A 25,331-nucleotide genomic window follows, 5' to 3' on the forward strand; every position below is an offset into this window, starting at 1 on the left:
TTTCCATGATGTGTGCCGGGCCGTGGCCCTTATTAGTATGCGCTGACATCCAACAATGGCGACGAGGGTTCGTAATTGAACGCCGTGAATCTGCAGCGTGAGTCAAGTGTGCTCTGCACGGCCCGACCTTAACCCACGCAAGTAATGGATACAAATCGGATGTCTTAGTCTCTGTTACAGCCAACACATGTCAAGCAGTTGATCCGGCAATAATCAGCATTCCGCACGCTGAAACGGAAGCCTGAAAGACCTGTGCTTTCTCATTACACTACAGCAATCAATACGCGTTCCGGCAGTGCAGCGACCACGTGTGCCTCAGCAGAACTGGCACGGAGCTCAAATCTTCTACAAGACACACACCGTACAAAGGAAAGGGATACAAACTTCACGGTGTTAAGAACAATTAAACCTGTTGCAATTACAAATCATCAGACAAACATCATGCACACTCTCTGTTGGACATATTTAATAAACTTGTAGAGACATCAGCAATACCTATGCAGAGTGCCAATAACCTCATCATCAACAACCTTCCACAATAAGTCTTTGGATCAGTTACCTGCTACCCTCCACCAGATTGCACGGTATTGCATCATTATTCTACCTCTAAAAAACTGCAAGGGCAGTGCAACATGTCTGAAAGCAACGCTGATAGTGGGTTGCAAAGCCTGCAGTCCAGTTCCACACCACGTCATGTCACATCAAGAGAGGAGGGAAGCACAGAGTCTTTGAAACTACAAGCCATGCCTCATTTTGACATGTCAGACACAAACAGTCTAGTTCCCAGGTGGGCCAGATGGCTAAAAGAACTTCACATCTATATTGATGCAGCAGGCGTGTGGGAAGAACGCAGACTGCGCACCATTTTATTGCACTCATTAGGTCCAACAGTACGTGATATTGTGTTTGAAATGCCAGAATCCAGCACAGACTCATTCCAAGGAATAATTGACTCATTAAACGACTACTTTGCACCCCAGAAAAATGTTGACTATGAAAGGCATATTTTCCACACGACCACGCAAGGAAGTGGTGAAAACATGGACAATTTTGTTATGAGACTAAGAAAAAGAGCAAAATATTGTGATTTCGCAAATATTCGACAGACAAAGCCCTCAAATCGCAAGCCATTGCCGGCTGTGGATCACCAGATTTTCGCAAAAAACCTCTGCAAAAGAGCAGGACACTTGATGAAATCATTCAGCTAGCAAGAGCTGACTCGGCACAAGCGCTACAGACAGAATCTCTCAGCAACATCAAAATCATGCATTCCCACTCAGCGGCTACGGTGTGCCCAATTCGCACCCCTCCAGACACAGCTGAACAAAAGAAATTCTACAGGTATGGATTCAAATTCCCACATGTAGGCCCGTGTCCTGCGATAGGGCATCAATGTCACAAATGCGCTGGTGAAAACCATTTTCAATCCGTCTGTAGAAACATTAGATTCTTTCAATCAACAGATCCCAGCAAAGAAAGTTGGAGGCAAGATGGCTGATATTCAAGGCGGGAAAGCCCGCAACCTCGCACGAGACACGTCTCCACTGCAAGCAGGCGGCGGTCTCACCGCTCATCACGAGAACAGTCACACACTACCAGACGCCGTGAGGAAGGAGAGACAGCTCCAATCGTCACAGGAGCAGACATGATTCGCAACTAAGAAAATCAAGACAAAAGAGCAGATATTTAAATGAATCACCTCAAGAAAGACACAGATCGCAGTCATAATCTTCCAGCGGAGAATGCAAAAGAGGATACATACACGCGTCATTGTAAACAACTCAGCGATTGAATACAGCACAACGCTATTGCTATGACTAAATAGACAAAATCAAGAATTTCTAATCGACACAGGTGCCACCGTAAATGTAATTAACAATGCTGTGTATCAGTCGCTCATCACAAAGAAAGATTTCAAAAAAGCTGACATGCTCATGTATCCATATGTATCGAACAAACCACTAAACTGTCAAGGCATGTTCTCTGCAACGTGTCAATACAAAGACAAGTACCAGAAAATTAAAATCTATGTCATCAAAGGAGAAGTTCCAGGAGATAGCATACTAGGCTTTAAGTCGGCCATACAGATGGGCCTCATTAATATCATGTATCAAATGATGTCTGCCTATACCAACAGCTCAAAGGACATGATAAACAAAATGTTTCCAGCCCTCTTCACAGGTCTGGGGAAATTAAAAGGCAAACAAGTCAAACTCCACATAAATCCACACATGCCGCCGACAGCTCAACATTACAGGGGCATTCCTCTTAATATCCAGAGGCAAGTAGAGGGTGAAATTCAGTCTTTGCTACAACAAAATATCATAAAATCAGCATTCGGACCAACACCATGGGTATCTCCGATCGTACCCGTACCAAAAAAGGACAACAAATCCAGCATCTGCATCTGTGTGGACATGAGAGCCCCAAACGTGGCAATTGAAAGAGAGTGTCATCTTGCGCCAAGAATGACAGATATGATGCACCTTCTCCATGGATCAAAAGTGTTCTCTAAATTGGATCTAAATAAAGGTTACCACCAGCTTGAACTGCACCCGTCGTGAAGATATATCAACACCATCTCGACTCATTTGGGTCTTTTCAGATATAAAAGACTCCATTTCGGAGTGTCACCCACTGCTGAAATCTTCCAAAATGCAATCCATCAGGTAATTAAACATATCCTCAACTGCCTAAATTATAGCGATGACATTTTAATCTTTGACACCACTCAAGACGCACACAATGACACCCTCAGACAGGTATGCATGGCACTTGAAGGTGCACAGCTCATACTCAACCCGGACAAATGCAAGATTAGCAAATCTACCTTAAAATTCTTTGGACACATCTTTTCCAGCAATGGTCTACGACCAGATCCAGAAAAAGTGCAAGCCCTGGTGGAAGCTACCACCCCCACATCAACAACGGCAGTCCGCTCTTTTCTAGGAATGGCTAGTTATTGCACACGCTATATTCAGGACTTTGCATCTGTAAGCACACCCCTCAGACTACTCACGGGGAAGCATGAAGAATTCCACTGGTCGAATGAATGCAAAGATTCTTTCCAAGAAATCAAAAAGCAAATTGCGTCGGCCTCCTGCATGGCATATTATGACCCCAGCTATGATACTGAAGTGACAGCAGATGCCAGCCCAGTGGGACTAGGGACAATCTTGGCACAGTATAAACCAGGAGCGCCACCAGACTCCCTTAGGCGCATAGTGGCATATGCAAGTCGCAGTTGATCAACAACTGAATGTCCGTATTCTCAACCTGAAAAGGAAAGCCTAGCGCTTGTGTGGGCATGCAAGCACTACCATCTATTTCTACATGGGTGCCCATTCACCATCATCACTGATCATCAGGCTCTCACTACCATTTACGGAAAGCCCACAGCCAAAATTCTGCCACGCATAGCCAGATGAGAGCTGAGGTTAGCAATATTCTTTCAAAATCATTCCACATCCAGACAAGGACAGCAACCCGGCGGATTTCCAGTCCAGATATCCACTCCCAGCGCAGGACGAATGCCAGTCAATAAAGGCTAACCAATATGTCAACTACCTTATCGGAAATGCGCTTCCAAAGTCTATCACAACAGCTCAACTCATAGAAGTGACAGAAGCGACGCAGAGCGACCATCTGCTCCAAACCGTACAAGAATGCTTAAAAACAGGGCGTTGACAAGGAAGATGACACAGTGAACATCATCTATCGCCGGAAGAAGAAGCTCATTTACACACCTTACAGCTCATCAGACACACGCTATCCATGTCACCTGATGGCCTTATACTGAAGGAAAATAGACTGGTCATACCATCCTGCCTGCAACAACGAGTGCTTGACATAGCTCACACTGGACATTGGGCGTGGTGTCAACAAAAAGGCAGCTCCGAAACCAAAGTGTGGTTTTCCCGAATGGACGAGAAGGTGGAGTCTCTCCTGAGCAAGTGCCTTGCATGTCAAGCCGTCGTCCCGCGCACTTTTCCGGAACCACTAAAACCATCAAAAATTCTGCAGCAAGTGTGGGACGAAGTGGCAATAGATATGTTTGGTCCCCTAGCAAATGGCAAATATGCACTCGTGAACATTGATGAAATATCTCAATTCACAGAGGTCCACCTTATTCATTCTACGAGTGCTCAGGCATTAATACCAGCACTGTATAAAACTTTCACAGACTATGGCGTCCCATCAATCGTGAAATCAGATAATTGATCCCCCTTCAGTGGGCATGATTTTGCCTTGTTTGCTGAGCATTTAGGATTCCAACACAGGAAAATCACACTGCTATGGCCGCAAGCCAATGGGATGGCTGAAAGATTCATGAGCAATCTCAAGCGAGCACTACAAATTTGTTCTATGACCAATGATCATACATGCAAGCCATTTGTACATTGTTGCGAGAACACCGAAACACGCCTCACAGCACAACGAGTGAATGTCCATCAGCCTTAATGTTCGGTCGAGTCATACGTACCACACTGCCACTTAACCCGCACGCCATCCTCCCTACCACTTGTGTTGACAGTGCACGAATAAAAGACCAAACAAGCAAATTGAAAATGAAACAATATGCAGATCATCGTAGGATCCAAGTCTCATTCAAATAGGTGACCAAGTCCTTGTCAGACAAAGCCAGAACACCAAGGACACACCGGCATTCAAGCCAGAACCCCTGACAGTTACCCACATACAGGGATCCATGATCACGGCAGCCAGTCCTCAAGGAACCATCACTAGAAACTCATTGTTCTTTAGAGCACTTGACGGAAATCAAGAACCTGTGGATATTAGCGCAGAGATGACAGATGAGTCCTCAAACATAGACTCTGAATACAGAGAAGAGGACAGAGACACCAATGACAGTGACAGTGACAGCACCAGTGTGTCTGTGCCCCTGCCCACGCGCAGTCCATCACAGAGAACAATACGCAAGCCAAGTTGTTGGATAGAAGAGATGAACTAAGTAGTCCAAGTTATATGTTAAGCAGAGGGGAGATGTCACGCCCCCTTTCTATTGTTACCTTGGTTGAAGTAAAGGAGCCGAGTCTCATTTCTATTGTTTTTGTTTGGGGGCTGAGACCCAGGTGTTAGGGAGAAGGCGGGACTACCACCAAAGTTGCAGTTATAGATTAATTAAAGATACGTGCAGACGTGATTCCCTGGTCTCTGCTTTTCATTTCATGGAGTCTTTATTTGCATGCTGTGTGCCAGGCCGTGGCCCTTATTAGTATGTGTTGACATCCAACAGACCTGTTATTTATTTTGGACCAGCACTTGTTATGTCACCCTTGGATAACACAGGCACCATGAAGTCACTTCAACTACTGTTTTGACAGGGAATCTCCGAAGGTTAATCATTCCTTCATTACTTTATTCAACCGTTTTTAATATGTTATTTTGTTTTTACAATTATTTACTCTGTCAATGTTTCAATGTCTAACGTTGAACTTGCAGAAGCGATTATGGCCGGGCCTTGGTCACGCCCCGAAACTCTCTTTGCCTGTGACCGCAGTGAAGAGTGACCATATCAGTAGTGCATGTTAGGCATTGCCTATGCTCATGCCAAGAGGATACTCTTCCCGAGGTCTGATGAACATATAATCAGTGCCCACAGGCAAACATGTAGGCACTTAACCGGGGGCATTGCCTTCAGTCCTGCCTCCAGCACAGTGACCCTATCTTCCAACTTCTTCTTCAAGCTCCATCTCAATCCATCCATCAGTTTTTGTTCTAAACTTTCTCAAAATTGTTCTAGGGGAGACTGAATGGGAAATTTTATTTTGTCGGATACAGAAACTTTGCCAAACCGGCGTTCATTACAAAACATATCAAATAATCAGAGTGAGTTGTATTAAATGTTGTATTAAATGTTGGCAATACATTTGCCAAAGATGAAGAGGAAAGTATTTAAAGTAGGCTGTGTATGTTTTATGGAAAGTTTCAAGCATTTCCATCTACACGGTTCAAAGTTATTATTCAAACAAAATGGCCCTTTCCGGTTGTCCAATGTCACTGTAAATTTACAAGTGATGCAAAAATGTGCAAATACCCTGCCTGTTGGATCCAAGGACCCGACCCATGGATGCAAACTCTGCCGCCAATTTTGACAATGGGCCTCATTACAAGTAGGGCGGCAAGGGTTAACGGTCACCGGTAACGAGACCGTAATTTACGGTACCGTTATTAGCGCCTTCCCCATTCGCATTGAGCCCTATGGGGGCTCAAATGGCAATGGGGAAGGGCCCTGGTGAATGGGGAATTACCGGTCCCACCAACCTTGGAATGGACTGGTAATTGCTTCATTCACCAGGGCGGAATCGGAACGAGTTTGGAGGCAGCCATGCCGCAAATAGCGGCGTGGTTACCTCCAAACTCGGAATAAGGCCCAATGTGTTCTCCTTGCAAATGACATATTCCACCCCTCTCGGACATGCTCCTATCATCCTTTGCATCAGGTCGTACTTATTTCAAAGGGGTATAGAAGGTAGGATCTGAATGCAAAATGGTTACCAGTCGGTTTTCAGACTGACTTTGGTCCATCACTTTTGTGAATTCAGATATGAGCTTGCGTTAGCAAATTGTTCACAGACCGAGCAGGTGGAATATCCATACATTTATTTTGTAATCACCACTACCGGGATTTTTCCCAAACCAAGCAAAGCACACAAATGGCCCAGTCCCCTAGTTTCATGTGCTAGTTTGGTGTCAATCCATTTAGTGGTTTTTTGCTGTAGGTGAGAGCAATAAATCCCCATGAGCGTTGGAACGTGAAATACAACTTATGTACATGCACTATAACTTCAGAGTCACCAACACTGACCCTGTAATGCAGCATATTTATAAAACATTCAGTTCCATGTTACACGACGTCTGTCAGGCCTGTGGAGGTAAATGCATATCTTTCACAATATGGAACTGTGTTTTGCCAGCAGGGATAGCTCAGTTAAATCAGTAATTGTGTACTCCTAGCGTCCCATACCTAGATCTGGGTAATTCATACCATGACTATAATATATAAACTCTCTCAAATGGATTACACAGGGCATAGTAACATGTTCTGTTGAGCACATGCTTCAGAGTCTCAATGTAAACAGTACTGACAAAACCTGAAAACTGTTTACATTGGATTCTGAATTCCAATTGACACCCACACCCATGCTAATAGCAGAATCAAGAACATGCTGTTTCCCACTGGTACCTGAGTGTTGTGCTCACATGGTGACATGTAATGTTTGACTTGCTCCCAGCTCTCACATGCTTCCTCCTGTACTGAAGTACAGTGATTCAAGTCCATTCTCTGAAGGGGCCTCTGCTCACCAAGTGTTCACAGAAGCCAAGCCCTTCAAGTAAAAAGCTTCAGGAAGCTGTCTATGGGTCCCGATTATGAAAGCATAGCTGGAACCCCGGCTGGCTCTCCCTCCAAAAAACCTCTCTCGCTGGTTCTTCTTCTGCTACTTGCATTATCTTGAGGATCAACAGCTAAACTCACTTTGCTCTTTCTGGGGTTTCAGCGTGTAAAGAAATCACTCTAGACTTTCCTTTCAATGAATCTCACCTGCCTGACCTGGCATTACCTGCTGTTTCTCACACACTTCCTATTCAGGCCGATGCAAAATATCATCACAAGCTGAGCTGCCTGCCTGTAAAGCATAGAGTGATCTTTCGTTGAATTTTCTCTGGCAGTGTATGCTTAAGGCAGTCCTAACATTATGAGCCCCATCCTGTTACACAACATCATAAAAGTAGCACCAACGTTTACCAGACACTCCAACACAAGCAGCCAGAGCTACATCCTGATGAATCAATCGTTCTTCTCCTCACGAGCTTAGACATCCCAAAAGTATTTCATTGGGGCATACTTCTAACAGGCTGGTGCTGCTGCAAGGGATAGACTTGTCCCTCACACACAGGCCAATTCTATGCTAAGGCTAGACAAGGTAACTGTCTATGGTGCCACCAGACATCAGGTGCCCCAATTCCCTTCATGTTTAAAATGTGCCCTTGCCGCAAGGGAAAAGAATGCCAAACGTTACTTCAAATGAGGTGTTAGAAACTCTTCCATCGGCCAGGCTCACACAGGCTTTGATTAGTGCCTCAAAATACAAACTGGGGCACATTGGCCCTCATTATGAGGTTTGCCATTTCCTTTCCCCTATATCCCGGTAATACCGAGATATTACGGAGGCGGCAGACCGGTAAGTTCCCATTCACTTTGAATCCATAGGACCCTGGAACGGGAACACTGATAATAATGGTTCCGGTGCTTCAGTGAATTATCTGCCAGTAGGGGCATGAACCACCGGCAGGTCAGGCCTGACGGTAGTTCACAGCCTCTACTGGCAGACTCGGAATAACCCGGTCTGGAAAAGGTTCCGGTAACCGTTGTTACCAGAACTGTTTTCTGGACCAGGTCACTTGTAATGAGGGACAATTTCTCTACTCCAACGCGATCTTCACATGTTACCCATGCCTGAAAGGGTCTTAGTCAGACTCAGGCGCATAGTCAGACTTCCAGGAAGAGAACATTTAGTGCAGATTTCTGAAGTGGTAACCACAAATGAGAGGCAGTTCACAAGCTTGGATCCTATTATGTTTGTATTTCTGGTGAGAAAGAAGAACGTTGACGTTGAATTATATGCCCTTCAGACTGAGTGGGTAAGAGCCAGATCCCAATAAACGAAATCTGAGTCATAGGAAATTGTTATATTCTTTGCAAAGTGATATGTCAAGTTGTCTGTTATTCACAGATTTATTTTCTTTCTTTTGCTCTTAGGATCGACCTCGATTCACAAATATGTTTTACATTGTCACGTGGTTCGGCATGGCCATTCCATAGCTTGCAGTGGGATTTCTTAATTGTGTCCCCTAAAGTCCTCTGGCTGTCCCTAACTTGGCTCAGTCAGGGGCCCTTTTGTAGCTTCTGAAAGACAGGAGCATAAACAGCAGTGAAATCGCTCTCATTTTTCTGCCTCCCCTACTTTGGGACCTGGTGAACCCCCCATGCCCCTGCTTATGAATTGGGTGTGCTCTAACTTCCTCAAAGTCTCATTGGAGGCAATGCATCTCTCCCAAATCCAGGACCACATATAGGTGATTTCCTACTGTCAAAAGAGCTAATTTGCTCGCCCCCAATTACCCCTGCAGTTTTCACTCTCTTGGTGATATATGGTGGGAGGTGTAAAAGACCATATGGACATAATCACAGCTTAGAGGCTGACTATGTAGTGTGGGTGGCATGTCTTTTCCGCACTGAAGAGCACCACAGATGGTTACCATACTGCACTTGCATTGTGGCAATGTATTGTGCAATGGGTGGAGTTGCAGGACGAAGTGTTTATGGTCGAGGTAGTGGGCAATTAGTTAGCAGGGAATGGGGCATTTAGGGGCGGGGACAGAGATGTCAAACATCCAGTGCAGAGGTGGAAGTGATGAGGAGGCGGGAGATCGATGTGAGTGCGGGGGAGGGGGGTGAACGTTGGGACGGAGGTGTAGGTGGGGTGGACAAGGGGTGGAGGGTGAAATGGGCGGCCCCCTTAGAGGAAGAGGGTTGGGAAGGGAACAGGCAGTGAGGGAAAATCTTAGTTGTGTTTACTGCATGGGGAAGACCTGCGCAGTAAGGACATTTGCACTAATGACATGGCACTGTGCTGTCTCTCTCAGTGGCTACAGCTTTCCTCATGGGGCATGATGGCTGGCTGTCTTGGCATTTTGCACAGTCTCTGCTGAGAACGGTGTGGGTAGCTACCAAGCCAATGAGGGAGCTGTGTCCAGGACATAACACCTGGAAAGATACCATGACCCTGGCCTTGTTGAGGGAAGTGCTGATTCTGGGATCCATGAATGGTACAACCTCCTGCGCTCTCAAGAGCGAGCTTTCATACGCACACAATCGCTAAACGAGGGAGCCAAACGAAGAGCAACAAAGAGAGCTGCATGAACGCTGGGCCTGGGAATCACGCTGTCATGGGAGTTAGATTCAGTGCACAAACAGGCACCATCTACAGCAACGTCCATTGGCCCACTAGTACAATACTGCGTAAAGTGGCAAGAGCGCGTGAATCCGAATGTTGTGCTCGTCATTGCAATCCACACACATGTTTGTGATAGAGAACGTGCTACAGACTGCGTGATAAGACTCAGGCCCAATAAACCACAGTGGGGTCTTGCAGTTGGATTTGTAAGGTCTTTACTTTATTCTTCAAAAAGTGACTTATTAGGCTTTTTGTTGCCTCACATTTTCCTTTACTGGTATGCCTGGGTCATATGAGTCTTATGTTTATGTTTGTTTATGTTTATTGAATTTATATAGCGCTTTACGCCAAAGCGCTTTACAGAGTAACAACAAGATACAAAATTTAAATAAGCTTATATACACACGTGAAACAAACCAGAAGTAAAGTACATGGAACAATTTACTCAAAGGTAGGGGAGGAGGAGGGGGGAGAGGGGAGGAGGGGGAAAGGTTAAGGGTATGAGAATCAGGTTCGATGCTAGCAGGGTGGGAGAAGGGGGGAGGAGGGAATGAGGGGAATATCCCACGTAGCCTCTTGCACCTCTAGGTCTTAAAGTGCACACACACACCCACTCACAAAAACACACACTCTCAAACACACACCTTAAGGCCTTGCTGAATTCCGCCCTGACTCTGAGAATCCCAAATGGTAGCATTCTCTAGAGCGCAGACTGCATAGACATCAAATTCAGCAAAGGAGTTAAACCTAATGAAATTCTGAGAGTCCTGCGTCCACCACGAAACCCAAGGCACTTCTACCACTGTCATTAGCCCAATTGTGACTGTGCTATCCAAAGTGAAGGAGGACTTCCTGCCCTTGTTGTTCAGACATGAAACACAAAATCCTTATTTTATGCATATTGGCGACTAACGGCTGTTAGCTAAATGCTTTAATTACACATTGTGTTTGTAGGGTAACATAGTTCAATATTGTTTTAGGCTATTAACAGAAGGCATGGCGTGAGTGTGGCCAGAATATAGAGTTGTATTTCATTTTCACTTTGAATAGTGACTTCACAAAAAATGAAATCCCCTGGGAGATGTGTTGCTTTCTTTGATTATTTCAACGCACGGATTTAGTGAATTACTCTTTTGAACGGTGTCAGCGTCACCCATGGATAATTATGCCAAGTTCCAAGCGTGCAGTTTTGCACTGTTGAAGTCTAAAGTGTTGCCACTATGGCTGATAAACAAGGTTTAATGGGCACTTACTTAGAATACAACACGTTGATAATTGCATTCGGAATGCTATGGTCCATAACCTCCTTTCATCTCTATTTCTATCTGTTCAACGTTTCCGTGAGATGCTGTTTAGTCAAAAGGCACACCATGCAATTTGAACTGTTTGACGATTAAAGTGGAATATTTTGCATGCGCTGCTTGTAGAAGTCGCAACTCAATTAAAGCATCAGACATGATGAAGTACGCAGGGTAGCTCGAGTAAACGATTTAGTGGCATGTTCGGTATTTTGAAGTCCAATAAAATATGCATGATGACCTCGATGTGTTGACTCCCTTCCTCGTCCTTGATCATAGGTTGAAGCTGAGAGGGTTGTTTGTCATTTCAACTGTAGACTTCGGGCCTCATTACAAGTTGGGCGGTTCCGTAAAAACCGGCGCTAATGCGGGAGTAATTCTGTTACCGCTACATTACTGCCACATTACCACACTGCCTAACGATGAGTTTGGAGGTAAGGTGGAGGAAAAACCTCCAGCAAGAAGCTGGAGGTAGATCCTTACTGCTAAATCTTGGCAAAATTGGCAGAATACCGCTAGTGGTAGTTCTGCAAAAAATCTCCATGGACTTCAATTAATGGAGACAAACTCTGCCTACCACCACTTGTAATCCAGCGTTAAATCCGCCGGACCAAGTAGCCGTAATGGTAATTTCATTTGGTGGTATACCGGAATACTGCCAAACTTGTAGTGTGGGACTTAATTCTCTTCTTTCTTTTGCGGCTTGATTGATATCAATATGTACCACTAATGCTGGGAAGACCACACATCACAGCGCCCTATGAGGGGCTTCTTTTCTTAATGATATGTAGGCAGAAATCATATAAAGTACAGTAACTCACCTCCCAACAGGCATCGAGGTGCTAATATGAGATCTCATAGCTTTCCACTGCGAAGATAATCATTGGCCTCATTCCGAGTACGGCGCTAACCAATGGCGCTATTAACGCCTTGGTTGACGCCGTACCCGCACCGGCAGCGCCTTGGTGGATGGCGGAATTACCGCCCCATTCCGAGGTTGCCGGGGCGGTAATTCCCCATTCACCAAGGCTCTTCCCCATTCCCAAATGAGCCCCCATAGGGCTCAATGGGAATGGGGAAGATGCAAATAACGATGACCGTTCATTACGGTCACCGTTATTGGCTTGGAGGCCCCTTTGCGCCCTCGACTTTAACACCTGCTCAAAGCAGGCGTTAAGGGCGAGGGCGCAAAGGGAACTCGGAGTATGGCGGTAAGGGATCACCGCCACCGGTCTCGTTACCGGTGGCCGCTATCCCTTACCGCCATACTCGGAATGAGGCCCATTGTCTAGGGTACAGCCAAGACGTTAAATATATACAATATGGCACACTTCACTAATTTGTGTGTCATCCTTGCACAGGGCCCACTCTAATCTTCTCTGTATCGTTCAAATGTTAGTATATGTGCTGCCTGTGATGCTGGAAATGCATCGGAGGGACAGGGCCTCAGTATCCTTGTCCTTTACTTCTTTTTATAATGTCTTCTGTCGTGTTTTCCGTGCAGGAGTTCCGTGGGACTCCTGGCGGTGCAGCTCTCTCTCTTTTGGTTAGGTGAACAGACCCATGGGATACCCTTATGGCACCCATGGGTAGGGGTGCAACCCTGCACCTCTAGTGTATGTTTTTGGGCACCTGTGGGTGGCCCACAGAGCAGGGTACGGTCTGGTGGCAGCTCCATGCTGAAATGACTGGTGCTCTGAGCGTCCTCCATTTTGGGATGCCGAGGCCCTGTCATTGGAATCGGTAGATTCCGGATGGAGACAAAACCTGTTACCTTGATCTTCCTGAAGTCCCGGGAAGCCCTGCCTATGTCCCTTCCCCCTGACTGGCTGTTGGGTGAAAGTTCCATACATGGTAGTGTGGGGAAGTGCCGACCAGACTGGCTGGAGCCTTCTCAATGACCGTATGTTGTGGGTACCCCAGTGGGTGGGACCTAGGTGATTGGAGTTTGTGACGAATATACATTCTATGTTGTGGCTGTCTAGTATCTGGTGGTTGACACAGTGGTTGAGACAGCCCTGCCCGAAACCGGTATGAATGCAGCTTGGAGTGTTGAATGGCTCGGTACTTGTCCCAATACACATAACTTGTTGTGAGAGTCTGGAGAGAAGTGAATGGCCTGAATGCCCCGTGAGCCTGATTGGCTGCCTGCCTGCTTGAATGACCGTAGTCGTGATTGGATGCTTGAGAGTGACCCAGCGGAATGAATGGGAGATCAATAGTATATCTGGGGACCTCTCACTGCTAGGAATCATGGTCACAAGCTGAAGTCCACTACGACGAGTAACTGGAGTAAGTGAAGCTTGACCTTGAAGCCCTGCTGGAAGAGAAGAATTGCTGTTGCTCTCCTTCACAATCTTGCCTCCAAGGACTGACCCAGAGAGGACCTGGTAAGGCGCCCTCTTCCCGAGCTACGAGGGACCATCGTGCACCAGCTGATCTTGTCCAAAGCTCCCTGGTAGACAGACCTTCGACAGGCTGCCGACCTGAGACAGGGACTGCTGAGGAACTCCAAAGAGAAGCGCCCAGACTGTTGTCCGCCACTGTCGACGACCGTCGTCGCCGACCGGAGCCGCCGTGCTGCCGTTTGCCTAAGAACTTAATTGATCCAAGGACGCTCTTGTCCGCATCGTCGCCGCTGTATCCTGCTGGAGAAGGCCTGACCGTCAACGCGCCAAAGAGCATCCACAAGTGGGTTTTCCAGCCACCCAAAGACCACAGAGACGCCGACGACTCGACGCCCTTGCTGGGCCACAGTTCTTCAAACTCTTTGAGGTCCCGAACTTTCGACACCAAGGAGCCCGGCACGCCTCTTCCTTGCAGGACGTTTACGCTCCCCGATCAACGAGCACCACTAGGAACGACGCGGTCACTTCAACATCGTAGCTTGACCTATTCTCAGTCGGACGTTCGACCACCCGTGACTCCTGCCTTAAAGGGAGGACAACAAGAAGGGTCGTCGATTCCCCGACGAGGAACGCTACAACGCCAGGTACTTTGGGGTTGCAGAACTATTGGAAAGTCTAGGGGGAACGATATATGGACTGGGCTTGTGATACATCTTTGCTTTACAGGTTGCCCAGGTGGGGGGCTCTCCACACAGAACTTTGTGTAGGCATCGGGGCCAGTATTCTGCCAATTGTTCAACCCTCTTGCTTTCCTTCCTCTCTCTACTGCTGGTTACCTCTTTATTTTGATCTGTGTGTCATTCTGACCGTATGCACTTTAATGAGATCTAATAACGTTAGTGGTACTACTTTAGAAACTGTATATATTTACCATTGCTGATTTTCGGAGTACAAAGTGAGTTATCGTGATATTGTATATACCTTTGAACATTAATTATATAAAGACTGTGTTGTAACCGATACAGTGTGTGGACATTCCTTTGTGGGTGCTTGGGGACTACACTGTACTTAAGAACCAGTCCGCATCACCTCCTGAGAAGCTAGGCCTTGATTGCTCGACCACGTACCAATAATAGGGAATCTTGGCTGGGGTCCTTTGTGCCTCTCCTCTACCATATAGAGAGCAGGAGTACAGACAACGCCCTCCAGTCTTTACAGCTGGTGGCAGCGGTGGGATGCTTATGGTTTTAAGACCCAGTGTATAACCGTGCCACTTACGAAGGATATCTGCACTTTGTTAAATTAAGGTTTAGTCGTGTACAAGATAACTGCATTACAAGCAATGGAATCTATTGCGAATGGTAAATTGACTCGGATGAGCTTAGAGGCTCTCCAGAGTGCTTGTGAAGTCAGGGAGTTAGACTTTGTGGATAAGTCTAGTGCAGAGCTGATAGCTGCCCTGGTGGACTACCAGACTGATTGTGAAGCTCTTGAAGGGGGGGATGCAACCAATGAGGACTCTACCCCAGGGGTTGTCGCCGAATCTGATTCTGGGAAGGCCACCATTCCTGCTGCCTCTGTTCCAAACCCCAGCAGTTCCTTAGAGCTTGAGTTATTAAGGATGAAATTGGCCTTTGAATATCGCAAGTTGGAAATAGATGCTGAGCTTAAGAAAGAGGAATTGGCACAGCAAGTGGGACTCAAGAATGGGGATCTTGAACTCAAAGACAAGGACACTGAATGTCAGCGAATCCAGCTAGAGAAAGCTCGAGTGGAGACTTCAGCTAAACCAGTTGAGAGTGTCAGGTCCCCAGCAACCAAGTCTAAGAAAGATTTGGTTGGTGTGTATGCGGAGGGTTCTGCTATCCTCCAATGGATTGAAGCGTTTGAAATGGCTTGTGCAATTATCGATGTTGATAAGAGAGATTGGGCTAAGTGTTTGTTAAGCAGAGTGCCTCAAACTGGATATGACTGTATTCTGAAACTGAGTGTGGAAGAAAAGGGTCAGTATGAGTGCATGAAGTCTGCCTTAATCGCCAAGTTTGGCAAAACGCCTACCCAATATCTTAAACGGTTCAGGGATTTTAAGAAAAGGGAGAATGTGTCTTGGGTTGACTGGGTGAGTGCTGCGCACATGAACATGTTGGGGTGGATTGATGGTTATAAAGTGAAAACGTTTGTTGAATTGTCTCACCTCTTGTTTTTTGAGCATTTTTCGGAAGCCTGTTCACCAGAGCTGCATCAGTATGTTGCTGACCAGAACATTTTGGACTCCTTTAAGCTGGCCAGGTTGGCTGACAAGTGGGTCTTCCACCGGGTGTCCCCTAAGGACTCCAGTGGGAAGGTCAAGGACAAAGAAAAGGGGGCCTCTCAGAAAGCTGGAGTCCCAAAAGCAGTCACAGTCGGGTAAACCAAAACCTTCCTCTCCGAAGACCCAAAAACCTAGTGGGGATAAGTCTGTTGTGGGTGGGAGTAAGGGTAGTGGTCCGCCTGCTGCAAAGCGGGGTCTCAGTGGGTCCAGTACCGTACCCCGCACGCCAGGCACATGTTGGGATTGTGGGGCTCTGGATCACCGAAGGGGTGACCCCAAGTGTAAGGGTAAGTCACTTGGAGTCCAGGCTGTCAGCCTGACCTATCCCTACTCCGTAACTGAGGTGGAGGCCACTGTACTCCCCTCCTCTACTGGGATCACCTTCTGTGCTCCCGTAGAGATTTCCTTAGTGTCCCTTGGCGCCTGGGACCAGTACGCAGAAGTACTGGCGACTATCCCACAAAACACTTGTAGGTTTTTGAGAAGTGTCCTCTTGAATGGCCAGCCTTCTACTGGTTTGAAAGACACTGGGGCAAGTATGACAGTGGTGGACAGCACCCTGATCAAGCCAGAGGACTATGTAGGTGCTCCTCTGAGAACCACCAGGTTAGCTGGTGGGCCTCCCAAATGATCTCCTATAGCCTTAGTCAACATTACGATTGGAGACAAGACAGCAAAGCTTCCGGTCCTAGTTCAGGACAACGTGCCTGCGAACATTTTGTTGGGAAACGATTTGGTTGAATTGGGGATGAGCACGGATGGTCTACCCATGGCTGATGTGGCAGTCACCCAATCGCAGGTCACACAGGGTCCGGCTGCGAGCCCGGTACCCTTGCCGACAGGGAAACTCAGGGCTTGAAAGAAACGGAGGAGTAAAAAGGCCGCCTCTGTCGAGGGAGCTCCTGCTCTTCCTGCTGTTCCTACAGCACCCATTGGGATCCATGCTCCGGATGGGCTGGGTCCAATGGTAATTCCCGTCTCGACTCCTGTGGGAGAAGAGCCAGAAGACTTTCCGGTAGGAGAGGCTCTCAATCCGGAGGATCATCCGACCTTCAATGCTTGTTAGCTGAAGGGGACCCTCCCGGGCAGACTTCAGTAAGGGACAGAAAGAGTGCCACTCTCTAAAAGGTCTGAGGAAACAGGCCCTGTGCCAGGCACAAGGAGAAGTGCCTAGGACAATTTCAGATTTATTGGGAGGGCGAGCTCCTTGTTAGTGAGCCCACTAAGCCTGAACCTGGTGCCCTCAAGAGGTTGGTGGTACCCCAGGTTTACAGGCCCTCCCTGCTGCTGTTGGCGCATGAGGTGCCCTTGACTGGTCATCTTGGAACCAAGAAGACTAAGCAGAGGCTCTCTGCCCATTTCTACTGGCCATGGATGGGAGTAGAAGTGGAGTCCCACTGCAGGACCTGCCCAACTTGTCAGTTGTCTGGCAAGACTGGAGGCAGAGTCATCGCCCCACTGCAACCATTGCCAGTGGTTCGCACACCGTTTGAGAGGGTGGGCATCGACATCGTCGGTCCCCTTGACCCTCCCACGTCGGGTGGACATCGGTTCATCCTGGACTTGGTTGATCATGCTGCCAGGTACCCTGAGGCTATACCCCTTCGGACGGTTAAGGCCAAGGTGGTTGCCAGGGCTCTCCTGGGCATTTTCACCCATTTTGGATTCCCTAAGGAGGTTGTCTCTGATAGAGGATCCAACTTCATGTCGAGTTACATGAAAACCATGTGGAAAGAGTGTGGGGTAACCTATAACTTCTCCACCTCTTACCACCCCCAGACCAATGGTCTGGTTGAGAGATTTAATACAAATCTCAAAGGCATGCTAGGTTCTTTGGAAGAGTCCCCAAGGAAGAAGTGGGATCTTCTCCTGCCATGCCTGCTGTTTGCCTACAGAGAGGTACCTCAAGAGGGTGTTGGTTTCAGCCCCTTTGAGTTACTCTTTGGACATCCCGTGAGGGGGCTCCTTGCCTTAATCAGAGAAGGTTGGGAGGCCAACCCTCCAGGTCCCGCCAAGCAAGTCTGGGACTATGTGTTAGGCCTCAGACGGAGGATGACACAGATGATGGGTCAAACAACAGCGAATCGTAAGGCCAGCCAGGAATTGAATAAGTACTGGCATGACCTTAAAGCATCGCAAGTGGACTGGACTCTGGGACAGGAGGTCCTCGTGATGGAGCCTACCAAGCCTCGGGCATTGGCAGATAAATGGACTGGACCCTTCAGGATAATCTCCAAGATGGGCGAGGTCAATTATCTGGTTCACATGAGAGCCTCTGGGGTAGCCCCTCAAGTATTCCATGTTAACAGGCTTAAGCCTTTCCACAGGCGGGCCGAAGTCTCATGTCTCTTGCTAGCTTCAGGGCAAGAAGAGGATGAGAGTGAGCCCCTTCCTGATTTGTTACATAGCAACCCTCAGGATGGCTCAGTGGAGGGAGTACATCTCTCTCCCGATCTGACGACAGAGCAGCAGAAGTCCTGCAGGACTTTGCTCCGGCAGTACGCCTCTCTGTTCTCACTGACACCAGGCCTTACACCGTGGTGTAGGCACGAGATTGACATTGGTGACAGTGTACCTGTCAAAAGCTGGTGCTACCGTATATCAGATACTGTAAAGAACCACATCCAGGCTGAGGTCGCCAATATGTTGGATCTGGGTGTTATTGAACCCTCAACCAGTCTTTGGTCCAGTCCAGTGGTACTTGTCCCCAAGGCAAGTTCCCAGGCCGATACCAAGGATTGGAGTTTCTGTGTGGACTACCGAGGAGTCAATGCCGTCACCAAAACTGACGGGCACCCACTGCCCCAGGCTGATGAGCTCTTGGACACGATAGGTGCTGCCAAATTTGTGAGCACCTTCGACCTTACCTCAGGCTATTGGCAAATAGCTCTGACGGACCATGCCAAGGAAAAGACGGCGTTCTCAACACCAGAGGGACTCTACCAGTTTAGGGTCATGCCTTTTGGGTTGAAGAATGCCCCTGCCACTTTTCAGAGATTCGAAAACCAATGCGCTCAGTGGCCTGGAAGCCTTTTGTGTGGCTTACTTAGACAACATTGCCATCTACAGTTCCACTTGGGAAGCGCATTTGACGCATATGGATAAAGTGTTGCAGGCCTTAAAGAGGGCTAACCTCACTATCAAGGCCACCAAGTGCCAGATAGCTCAGGGGAAAGTCACGTATCTTGGTCATGAGGTAGGAGGGGGTCGAACCCATCCTCTCCCCAGTAAGGTACAGGATCCACAGGACTGGGAGACTTCCACTACTCAAACCCAGGTGAGAGCCTTTTTGGGCCTCACGGGGTATTATCACAATTTCATGGGAGACTGTAACGCTCACCTGATTCCCGTAGAGGCGCCGGTCTTGACTGGGCGTATACCGTATCTTCAAAGGTGATGTGTAACACACGGCTGGCTCTTTGGGCTGGACCTCTGTGCACTGTATGTCTGGCTCGAAGGGTAAGATGTCTGCAGATAGAAAATGTGGGATTAATGAACTGGGTTATTGAATGTCTCTCTCTTCTTCCCTTTCTCTTCTCCTGTAGAACCCCAAAGGTTAACGCTCTCACCTTAGGTAAGTGAACGCCGTGCTCTCCATCTGCCTCGAGGCAGGGTGCTGTAACCAGTTTCTTCACTGGATAAGGGGAGCAGGCCTCTTGACTTCAGAGGACTGCTGTCTGTCGTTTACTGCACGAACGGTAAGTTTCGAGTAATTCTAATGTCTTTAAAGTCTTTAGTAATGATGTCTCTTGTTTTGCAGGGTTCCGGCGATGGCGGATGGCGGGCTGAAGTGAGTTGAAGATGGAGCCCGTGTGATGAATAGAAGCGCCTGGAAGCACGTAAGTAAGCGCTTGTTGCCTGCTTCACGATGCGCTCTAACTGTCTTTTTATTTTGCAGGTACAAGTTCGGGGCGGCTGCAGGGTGCCGGAATACCCACTGGGTTAGATGTGGAAAGGAGTAATGGAACGTGAGTATTAAAGTTCCCCAATGTCTTTAAACGCACCTTGTTTTGTCTTTCAGATGCGGGATGCAGTGCCGAAGGCCTCCGGAGCGTGCAAAGAGTTGGTAAGCTTTTGTCTTTCAGATGCCGGAATGCAGTGTAAAGACCTCCGGAGCGCACGAAGAGTAGGTAAGCCTTTGTCTTTCAGATGCCGGAATGCAGCACGAGGCGTTGGTGACAGCCGATGGACCAGGTAAGTGAAGAGCTGTCACTGAAGACCGTAATGCTAACCTGTTCTTTCTTGTCTTTATAGGTGTTGCTGAAGACTGGATTCAGAATGGTAAGCCTTTTTCCTTAGGCCCAGGATCAGATGCAGAAGACACGATGAGCGTTCTGCTGCTGAGGATGCAGAATAACGCAAAGCAAGATTCATCCATCGGGTGTGGTTTAAATAGCCTCCTGTAGTGCTTAGGTGTCTCCTTCCACAGCCACGCCTAGGTAAGAAAAGAGTTCCTGCTTTCCAGAAGAGTTCCAGTGTTCTGAATCTAGGGAGTGGCTCCTGCCCCACCCAACAGGAAAAGTAGTTCCAAACAGAAGAGGATCAGAGACTCAACTGGCAGGCAAGTAAGCAGCATGGTCTGCTGCAGGTAAGTCCACCCAAGCATTATGAGCCCGGCGCTTCCAGCGCTGGGACTGGGCATATTTATGAGCCTGGTGCCACTGGCGCCAGGACTGGGTCCAAAAGGTCCCAATAGGGACTGGTTGGCACTCGGAACCCGGGTTATGGATCTGCTTCCAATGGAGTTGGGAAAACCCTGACCTTTTGGAAGCAGAGATCATGACAGTAACCCCCCTCAAGGCCCCTCCCAAACCGGGCTTCTCCGGGGGTTTTGGCTTGTCAGGAAATGTTCGGTGAAATCCTTTGATTAGGCGAGGAGCGTGGACATATTCAGCAGGTTCCCAGGATCTCTCTTGGGGGCCGTAGCCTTTCCAGTCAATTAGGTAGAATAGTTTAGATTTGGAGATCTTGGAGTCCAGAATGCTTTTGACTTCAAACTCGAGTTCTCCATCAACTAGGATAGGTTTTGGAGATTTGGTTAATCGGGTTTGAGGTTGCACGGGTTTTAATAGAGAGACGTGGAAGACCGGATGTATCTTCATGTGCGGGGGCAAGTCCAACTTGACCGCTACTGGGTTTACTATGGTAGTGATGGAATAGGGACCAAGGTATCTTGGGTTGAATGTGCGTGGCCCTTTTAGAGGTAGATATTTGGTGGATAACCAGACTTGATCCCCTACTTGATATTGAGGGGCTTCCTTCCGATGTTGATCTGCTCCTTTCTTGTATTGTTCTTTAGCCCTTTGAAGGTGAGAAACAGCTTCCTTAAAGGCTTGGGTGATTGTAGAATGCAGGTAGTCTACTGCTGGTGTTTCAAGATCTTGGAGGGGATCCAACTCCGAGGTTCGAGGGTGACTGCCGTACAAAAGAAAAAACGGGGTTATCCCAGTTCCCGAATGGACAGAGTTATTGTAGGCATATTCGGCTATCCAAAGGATGTCTTTCCAAGTTTTTTCAGTTTGTTGCAGCATGCAGCGTAAATACTGTTCCAGAGTTTGATTGGTCCTCTCGGTTTGAACGTCGGTCTGAGGGTGGTGACTGGTCGATAGTCTCACATCAATTTGAGCCGACCGACAGCAACTTCGCCAAAAATGAGAAATAAATTGACTACCTCGATCCGAAATTAGAACCGAAGGAAAACCGTGCAGTCGGACGATGTTTTCGAGAAATTCTCGGGCCAGAGTTGCTGCTGTTGGCAAGCCTTTGAGCGGAATGAAATGCGCCATCTTGGAGAATAAGTCCACGATTACTAGAATCGTATTGTATCCGGAGCATGGAGGTAGATCGGTGATGAAGTCCATAGAAAGCGTATGCCAAGGGCGAGGTGGGATGTCAATAGGGCGTAAGAGGCCTGCTGGTCTTTCCTTTTGACTCTTGTTTTGGGCGCATACTCCACAGGACATTATAAAGTCTCTGATATCTTCTTTCCAAGACGGCCACCAGAAGTAGCGCTTGATCTTTTCTGAGGTCTTGGCCATACCGGGATGTCCTTCCATTTAAGAACCGTGATAACAAGAGATTACTTTTTTCTGTAAATCTGCGCTGGGTAGGTATAATCGTTCTTGGAAATACAATAAGTTGTCCTTTACTGCAAAGTCCTTTCCCTGCAGATGCCAATTCTGTATATCTGCTGGAGTTACAAGTTGCCTGGCTTTATCCTTAACTTCCTCTATGGATTCTGTGGCGATTACACCCAGAATTCTTTGTTCGGGAATGATTGGTACAGGTTTAGGGTTGATCAAGTGTTCTTCCACTCCCATCCGAGAAAGGGCATCAGCTTTACCGTTTTTTGTACCAGGTCGATAGGTAATTATGAAGTCAAACTCGGCAAAGAATAATGCCCAACGGAGTTGTCTAGAGGATTGGGCTTTTGCGGTTTTCAAATATTGCAGGTTTCGGTGATCCGTAATCACAGTAACGGTGTGTCGGGCCCCCAGCAGATAATGCCGCCAAGCCTTAAAGGCAGACTTGATAGCCAGAAGTTCCTTGTCAGTAATCGTGTAATTGATTTCAGGAGGCGAGAATTTGCGGGACCAAAATGCCACGGGATGCAACTGATTGGTTACCGGGTCCTTTTGTGATAGAACTGCCCCCATGGCAAGGCTTGAAGCATCAGTTTCCACGATGTAGGGGAGTTCGGGGCGAGGGTGTTTTAAGATTGGTGCAGAGATAAATTTAGTCTTCAAATCCTGGAAAGCTTGTTCCGCCTCGGTAGACCATTCAAAACGTTTGTTTTTCTTTAACAAGGCAGTGATGGGCTGTACTATTCGAGAGAATTCGGGGATAAACCTGCGGTAAAAGTTAGCGAAGCCTAACATGCTTTGCACACCTTTTACGGAGGATGGTGATGGCCATTTGAGAACTGCATCGACCTTCTTTGAATCCATACGCACTCCGCCAGGTGATAATATGAATCCCAAGAATTCAACTTCAGTCACGTTGAAAACACATTTTTCCAACTTAGCGAAAAGTTTGTGTTGACGCAATCTTTCGAGGACCATTTTCACGTGTTTCCGATGTTCAGATTCCGATGAAGAATAAACGAGGATGTCGTCAATGTAAACAACAACACACACATCTATGAGCTCTCTGAGGACATCGTTCATGAAATATTGAAAGGCGGCCGGGGCATTACAAAGTCCGAAGGGCATGACCTGATATTCAAATAGCCCATACTTGGTGCGGAAGGCCGTCTTCCATTCATCGCCCTCTTTTACTCGTACCAAGTGGTAAGCTCCTCTAAGATCCAGCTTTGTATATATGCATGCTTTTCTGACTTGGTCCAGGAGTTCAGGGATCAAAGGTAACGGATATCTATTCTTAACGGTGATCTGGTTCAGGGAGCGATAATCTATACAAGTTCTAAGGTCTCCTTCCTTTTTTGGAACGAAGAACAAAGCTGAAGAAGCAGGGGACTTGGAAGGACGAATAAACCCATTTGCCAGGTATTGATCCAGGTATTGTCGAAGGTGAAGGTTCTCAGGCTCGGTGAGGGCATAAATTCTACTACAAGGAGGAGTAGATCCAGGTATCAGGTCGATCTGGCAGTCATAAGACCTATGAGGAGGTAGAGAGTTAGCCTGATCCTTCCGGAAAACATCTTGGTATTCTAGGTATTCGGGAGGTAACTGGGAAGTCTCTGAAGAAATTGCTGCCAGTGCAACACCAGGTGGAGGGTGACAAGTAGAGACACATTCTGGAAACTGGACCGTTCTTGCTCGCCAATCGATCAGAGGATTGTGTTTCTCTAACCAAGGTATTCCTAGAATAATCTGAAACTGAGGGGCCTTGATCACATCGAACACGATCTTCTCATGGTGTCCATCTTGACTTACTAGCGTCACTTCTTGAGTGGTATGCGTTACTGGCCCGGAGGCTATCTCCGTACCATCCACCGTAGTAATGACGTCCTTTACAGCCTTGGGACAAAGAGTTAGATTCATCCTCAAAACCATTTCATGATCCACATAATTGCCGATGGCACCGCTGACGACGTAAGCTTCAATTGCATGTAATCGATCCGGATTATCAGGGCTAATGAGGACCATAGGTATCACGAAATGCGAGGTCACGGAACTGGTTTTCACGCTCGGCAAGAGGACCTCTATTCTTGTCGGGCAAGGTCGTTTCCCTGCTCAGAGTTTGTAACTTTGGTAACTGCAGCTCCTACTGCCTTCTTGGCAGGTTTCACCGGACAGTCTCGAAGAAAGTGCCCTGAGTTTCCGCAATAGAGGCATAATTGCAACTGTTTTCTCCTTTCCCGCTCCTTTTGTGTTAGAGGACCTTTCAGACCCCCTATTTGCATGGGTTCCCCGGAGTCTACTCCTTTGGAAGGAGTTGGCGGTTTGGAAAATACTCGAGCATCAAACTTGGAACGATCGGCCTTCCTGTTCTGCAGTCTGTGATCTATTTGAACGACTAAGTCTATATAGTCCGAACAATCTTGTGGGGGATTCACTACTTGGGCTAACACATCTTTGAGCTCTCCGCGTAGACCTCTATAAAACAGCGTAAACCTTTTGTCCTCAGGCCAGTGAGTTTCCACTATCAGTCTGTTGAAAGACGCAATATAAGCCAAAAGGTCTTGATTACCTTGTCGCAACGAAAGAAGCTCATTGTCCAAGGCCTGCCCCTGTGAATGTCTTGCGAACAGTTTTTCCATACTGAGCTGAAAAGCTTGAAAATCATGGAGGACCGGATCATCTTGATTTACTAGAGGGATCGACCAGTCTGCCGCATTGCCACTAAGGTACGAAAGCACGAAAGCTACTTTAGCTTGATCAGTTGGAAAGGCTGCTGGCCGGCATACGAAATGCAACCGGCACTGATTGATAAATACTGCAAACCTCTTTGGGTCACCAGAAAATCGTTCGGGCGGAGCCAGAGGTACATTCCCAGGTAGGTTGATCTGCACTGGATTCATAGAGGATGTAGAAGGAAGATTTCCCCCAGATGCGGGTAACGGGGTCTGTCCGGCTTGTGACTGTAGCAATTGTCTAGCGAGATCATCTGTTCGCTCCATGGAAATAATCAGTTCCCTTCTTAGAGCATTCGTTTCCTGACGGGCTACATGCACTTCTGCCCTTAGTTCCCCAAGTAACTGGGCTAGCTGGTCGGTATCCGAGGTTTCCATAGCGCCTGGACGGGAGTTTTGTGGTAGGCTTTGCGTTCTGTAACGCTCTCCTGATTCCCGTAGAGGCGCCGGTCTTGACTGGGCGTATACCGTATCTTCAAAGGTGATGTGTAACACACGGCTGGCTCTTTGGGCTGGACCTCTGTGCACTGTATGTCTGGCTCGAAGGGTAAAATGTCTGCAGATAGAAAATGTGGGATT

General features: G+C 47.5%; 1 pseudogene; it reads right to left on the bottom strand.

The window, feature by feature from the left end:
- Positions 1–12,594: 12,594 nt before the first annotated feature.
- On the bottom strand, positions 12,595–12,709 carry LOC138517111 (U6 spliceosomal RNA; annotated as a pseudogene).
- Between the last annotated feature and the right edge of the window lie 12,622 nt (positions 12,710–25,331).

The sequence above is a fragment of the Ambystoma mexicanum genome, chromosome 6q (assembly GCF_040938575.1).
Source record: "Ambystoma mexicanum isolate Mex_15411 chromosome 6q, UKY_AmexF1_1, whole genome shotgun sequence".
In the NCBI taxonomy this organism is placed as follows: domain Eukaryota; kingdom Metazoa; phylum Chordata; class Amphibia; order Caudata; family Ambystomatidae; genus Ambystoma; species Ambystoma mexicanum.